This window comes from Gossypium hirsutum, chromosome D01 (assembly GCF_007990345.1).
Source record: "Gossypium hirsutum isolate 1008001.06 chromosome D01, Gossypium_hirsutum_v2.1, whole genome shotgun sequence".
In the NCBI taxonomy this organism is placed as follows: Eukaryota; Viridiplantae; Streptophyta; class Magnoliopsida; order Malvales; family Malvaceae; genus Gossypium; species Gossypium hirsutum.
The window spans coordinates 31,080,927-31,087,438 of NC_053437.1; the positions used below are offsets into that span (position 1 = coordinate 31,080,927).

A 6,512-nucleotide genomic window follows, 5' to 3' on the forward strand; every position below is an offset into this window, starting at 1 on the left:
CTCATCGTATGTTATTTGCTATACACAATTATACCCAAACAACCATATTCTTTACTCATTTTATTATAAAATATATTATACAATCAAATACATAAAGATACTCATACTTTTGACACATTATTTATAATGATACACACAAAAATACCATATTTTCTTGAGGAAGCCCTGAAGATAGAAGCAGCTTGGCTCGCATCACATATTTAACATCAAAGATGCATTTATTTTCACACCACGCATAACTTGTTCATTTACATATTGACGTAGTTTTAGAGTTTTTAACTCAAATCAATCAAGCAGGGTTGTCGTTTCCTTCATCATTGATCCTCATGTGTTGCAGGTATACTTTGCCATTGAGCTTGTGAGAGAAGAAACCTTGAACGTATTGCTCCATTCCAACCCTTTTAAACAATGGAGGATTGTTTGGATTGATCAAGTTAGGCGAAGGCCCAACGTCGGCTTCTAATTTAGGGTTGATGAAAAAGGCTACTGACATCCTTTCTTTCTTTGAATTCGGTACCACTTTATGCTCAATGCTACGGTAAACCTCATTGCTATAGATCTGCATTACTTCAGCAATTAAATCATGTATACATAGTAGACCAATGGGGTAGGCAGGTGACCCCACTCCTTATATACTTTAAGAATTTTGTTTATGTATTGAATGTTTAATTTAAAAAATTAAAAATTATGCTTGGCGTAAATTTTTACAACTTTATATTTCATCACTCAAAAAATTTAGTTAAATTTTATCATAATTTTTTCCCGTAGAAAAATCCATCTAACCCATTCCTAGAGGTGATCATGGGTTAGGCTATCCGGCCCGGCCCGACGGTCCGCCCGGAAAATGGGAGGATTCAGGTAAAAATATAGGCCCAAATATGGATTTAGACAAAAAAATGAAGCCCGTTTAGAAAATGGACCAGGCCTCGGGTAAAATTTTTTTGGGCCGGGCCGGAATTATATATTAAATATATATAATTTTTTTGTTTTTAATCAAATATACTTTTTAACTTTCATGTTTAAATTTTTTTATGCTATTTTGGTGTTGTAAAATTTAATATGGCCGAGTCGGGCCGGACTCAGACTTAGCAATTTTCTTTCAGGTTGGGCCGGGCTTGGGCCTAGAAAATGGGCCTAAATTTTTTCTGGGTCTGGCCCGGCCCATGATCACCATTCCTCATACACTTTTCAAAAAAAAGAAAAAAGAACTCCGATTTTATTTGAATTCTATAAGTTAATTTGAATTTTTCCATCTCTAATTAACACTAATGCAATATTACATATATATAATATTAAAATAAAACGTTAAATATATATGTTAAACTATTACAATAATATAAATCCAACATTACTTGTTTTACTTTTACTAAATATATATATATAATATTATATGGAATTTTTTAATATTAAACAATTTTATGTATATTTTAATTATTTTAATTAAAATACAAATTTTTAGGCATTTAAGTTACCATGCTTATATAATTTTATATATATACAAGCAACCATCACAATTATAATATTTGTAAATTGAAAACATATTGTCGAAACCATTTTTTGACAATAAAAATTTAGTTTTCGACTTTAAAAACAAAAAACTGGAGTCGCCACCGATCCTTTATTGTGGTGCGATCGGCTCACCTTAAAAATGATTTCGGTCTACGAAATTTGAGAAAATGAGTTCGGGAGTCAGTTACGCACGAGGAAGGGTTAGCACCCTCGTAATGCCCCAAATTTGGTACCAAATTGATTATTTAATGTCTTAGTGTCGAGGGTTAAAAAGATTTTTTTTTTAAAAAACTCAAATTATGAAATCTGAAAAGGATAATCAATTGTTTAAGTCGGACGAAGAAATCGAGACCCAATACGTTAGGGTACAATTTCTTAAAATCCCAAACTTTGAATGCCGCTTTTATTTTATAAGAAAATCTTCATTTCGAGAAAGCAATATGTCATGCCCAATACAATAGGACACAATAAGTTAAGTTCCAGAAAATGATTTTTATGCTTATGCTTTTTGAATAAAGAATATTCTCAGTTATTTAGGATTAATAAAGAAAATCGGAACCCAATACGTTAGGGCTCAATTTCCTCGAAAATCCCAAATATCGAATATTGCATTATTTTAAAAGCCTTTGAATCAAAAGAAAATGATTTTAATGTTTTGATGGAAACCAATATATATTTTCAAAAGGGATGTTAAAAAAATAATGTAAAATATGAAACAAATACTTTAATTTAAATTATACATGTATATACATTTACAAAATATATATATAAGGATGATATATAAGTGAATATATAAGTAAATTTTGAAAATATGTGTATGCATATATTAAAATACATACATATAAGGATTCACATATAAACTAAAAAAATAAAAAATGAAATATATAAAACAAAAAAAAACTTATAAATAATTTTTTTAAAAAAAGTATGTATATATATTATAAAAAAATGCATGTATATGTGCATGGATTATAAAATAAGGAAAAGGCACATGTATTATAAAATATAAATGTATATATATGGATATATAAAAGTTATGAAAATAAAATAAATATACATGTATAAAATATATACATGTATTTATAAAGTCTAAAAAATATAGGCATGTATATCAAATTTTAAAAAAATATGCATGTATATGTATAGAAACTTGGAATAAAAAACGTGGTCATAACAATTATAATAATAGTAATAATAATGATGCAATAACAATATTAATAATATTAAAAAATTAAAAAACCTAAAACGACTGATTAAGGATTAAATTGAAAATAAACAGAGTTTAAGGGCCGAATTTAAAGATAGAAAACATCAAAAAGGACAAAATTAAAATGCGCGCAACAGGAGGATGACCCAAAAGGGAAATTCACCTAAACCTCTCAAACACTGCATTTAATTGGGATTAAAATAAAACAATTTCAATATTTCATAGAAAAATTTAAAAACAAAAACCATGGTTTTGAAATGATGGAAAAATGAAAAGGGTTAAAAATGTAAATAACCCATTAATGCTTAAATCTCATTTCAAATCCTAATTAAAACCCATTCCATTTGCAGCAACAGCAGCCGCAGGGGTTGCTTCATCCTCTCATTTGCTCCTCACGCTGAAGTTCCCCCTTTTCAACTTCGATTGGAACGAAGCGAAGCAAAGATGTTAACGGCGTGCCACTGTTGGTAAGAATCTCCCTTCTTTCTCTTTACGTCGTTTATTTATTTTAAAAACAAGGAAGGAAAAAAAAGAAACAAAACAGTAAAAAGAAATAGAAAAACAGAATAAACTGATCACCTTCAAAATTATTTTTGATTCTTTGTTTTTTCCTTATTTCTGAAATTCTTGATACAATCTTTTTTCCTTCCCCCTTTTTACAAATTTTATTTGGCTTTATATAGACGAAAAATAACAAACAAAAAAAAACTCTTCTTTCATTCTCGTTGTATTTCCTGCCATTATTTGCCATTAGTGGTTCGTTGCAGGTACATGGAAAACGTGAAAGAGTTGCGTCGTGCACGCGGAGAGCTGAACGTGGGCAATGTGGAAGCTGCCGAACTTGGGGCATGCGACGCTGTCTGCTGCTAACTGCTTAGGGTTTCTCCCTTGGGCTATATTGTAGTTGGGCTTGGGTTTAGGTTAATGGGCTTGTAGTTTGGGTTATTTGGGTTAAATGTATTTATTTTTAGTATTTTGTTTGTGTAAATGATTTTGGGGCCCGAGCAATAATTGGGTATTACAGCTGCCCCTCTTTGCTCGTTGTCATGTAATGGGAACAGAGCAAAGACTAAAAAAAATGGCCAATTTTGCCCGGTCATGTTGGACCTTGGTACTCTTCTTTTTCTTCAAATAGCCTCATTCCTTCCTACTGCATCTTCAAAGGTATAGGAACTGATGTTTCAATCTACTCCACTGCAACTTCAGTGAGATAAGCTTTGCTATCTTCAGTCTGCCCCATTGCAACGTTAGGGAAATAAGGCTGGATATGATCTGCTCTCTGCAACTTCAAAGAGATAAGATTTGTAATTTTAACCCGCTCCACTTCAACCTCATGGAAATAGGATTCGCCTTTTAGCTTCTCAAAAGAACAAAATTTGTTATCTTTAGTCTGTTCCACTGCAACTTCAAGGATATAAGGCTTGTAGTTTTAATCCGCTCCACTGCAACTTCAGGGAGATAGGATTGGTTTCTTCTGTCTACTGCACTGCAACTTCAGGGAGATAAGATTGTATGCGATCTACTTCTACAACTTCAGAGAGATAAGATTTATGGTTTTAATCTGCTCTACTACAACTTCAGGGAGATAGGATTATTGGCCTCAATCTGCTCCACTGCATCTTCAGGGAGATAAGATTCGCCATCTTCAATCTGTCTAACTGCAATGTCGGGGAAACAAGATTCGCCATCGTAGCTTCAATCTGTTCCACTAGACCGCCAGGGAAGTAAGATTCGCCGTTGTGGCTTCAATCTATTTAACTGCAATGTTGGGGAAACAAGATTCACCATCGTGACTTCAATCTGTTCCCCTACACCACCAGGGAAGTAAGATTCGCCGTTGTGGCTTCAATCTCTTTAATTGCAATGTCGGGAAAACAAGATTCGCCGTCGTGACTTCAATTTGTTCCCCTACACCGCCAGGGAAGTAAGATTCGTCGTTGTGGCTTCAATCTTTTTAATAGCAATGTCGGGGAAACAAGATTCACCGTCGTAGCTTCAATCTATTCGACTACACCGCCAGGGAAGTAAGATTTGTCGTTGTGGCTTCAATCTATTCCACTGTAATGCCAAAGAGATAGGATTCGCTGCGCACAGCTTCAATCTACTCCACCTCAGGTAATCCAAGCCTTAGCGCCAGGGAGATAAGATTCGTCGTCGTGGCTTCAATCTGCTCCGCTGCAATGCCAGGGAAGTAAGATTCGCAATTTTGGCTTCAATCTATTCCATTGCAACGTCTAGGCGATAAGACTAATGTCTTCAATCTGCTTCGTTACCAGTACAGGAAGGCAAGATCTGCTATTTTCAACCTACTCCACTACTGCTCAATGAGACAAGGCTGGTGTAATAGGCCCAATTTGCCCGGCCCATAATATAAAAATCAAATCAAAATAAAAAATATAAACCAAACAAAAGATTACTAACAGTCCATAGTTCAAATACATGGGCCCAACGTGGCCCAAATCAATTAACCTAGCCCAAGCTTATACCCAACTACACCCGGCCCAAAAACTAAAAGAAACCCTAGCATCAGCCCTCCTTCCAGCGCTGCAATCGAACCCAAGGCTCCCCCACGCGTGCTGCGCCTCTGCGTGCGTGCATCTCCTCCGCACACACTTTCGGCCCTCCCCTTCACACGTGACAAGCCTCCGTACGCTTGCGCTTCTACCTCCGTACCTCCACGTCGACCTCTGCCCTCGTACACCTGCAAATGGGACGCAAACAACGCAGCAGAAAAAGCAAAAAACTTTATTTTTTCATTTTTTCATTTTGTTTAATTTTTTGGCCTATAAAGCAAAGACCAATTCCTTTGTAAACGTTTACAGACAGACAGAGAAAAATACAAAAAATATAGCAAAAGAAATCAAAAAAAGAAAAAAAGTTTGCTGAAGGTGATTCCTTCCTCCTCTTTCCTCGTTTATATTTCTTCGATGTTCGTTTATTGCTATTAACAGTTGTAAAATAAAAAATAGGGGAAGAAAGACTGACCTCTGTGTTGGCATCGACCGAAACCTCGCTCATTTCATCTGAATCGAAGTTTGGGCGAGGGCTATGAGGCCAAAATCGGTGAAACTTTCGGTGATGTGAGGCTAGGGTTGAAACCCTAGCATAGACGAGAGAAGGTGGCGGCCCTTTCTTTTTATTTTTCTATTAAGGAAACTGAGATACAAAAAATTTTTCTAGTTTAAATAGTAGAGTCGCACGGCATCGTTTTGAGCTAGGGTTAATAGCCCTCAAAGCGGCACCGTTTAATCTCCAACCCAATGACCCGACCCTGAAGCGGCTGAGATCCGCGCGCTGTGGCCTTGGTAGGGTTATTTGCGTATTCGGTCCCCCTTCTTCCATGGCGTTTTCAAATCAATTTTTCTTTATTTTTTGAATTTCACGCTGCATTTTGCTTTTGTTTGATCCGAGCCCAAATTATGCACTGCGTTTTGGAGGGACGGGGATTATTTCCCACATGGTCCCCAAGTTATCCGTATATTGCATTCGGCCCCCCTCTGCTTTATTTTATTTTCATTTGTTCCTTTTAATTCCGTTTTTATTTTAATTTAATCCATAATTTAATTTATTCATTTTCTAAAAATTTTATTTCGATTTTGCTGTCTTTAGTATATATATTTACTTATAAACCTAGTATTATTTTAATATTAAAGTTTTAATATAGTTTTAAAGTTCATCATTAGAATTTTTTTAATAATATAATATACTATTATTTTAAATTAGGATTAAATAAATTTAGCATACAAATACTGTTATAAAGTTTTTTTTCATTTTGCATGTATCGTTTATTTAAATT

The 6,512-nt window shown here is 34.5% G+C and overlaps 1 long non-coding RNA gene across 1 annotated transcript; it reads left to right on the forward strand.

Moving 5' to 3' along the window:
* Nucleotides 1–2,672: 2,672 nt before the first annotated feature.
* LOC121213514 (uncharacterized) lies at nt 2,673–3,822 on the forward strand. Its single transcript, XR_005908888.1, has 2 exons — nt 2,673–3,183; nt 3,484–3,822. It is a non-coding gene; the product is annotated as an uncharacterized lncRNA (long non-coding RNA).
* Nucleotides 3,823–6,512: the final 2,690 nt, after the last annotated feature.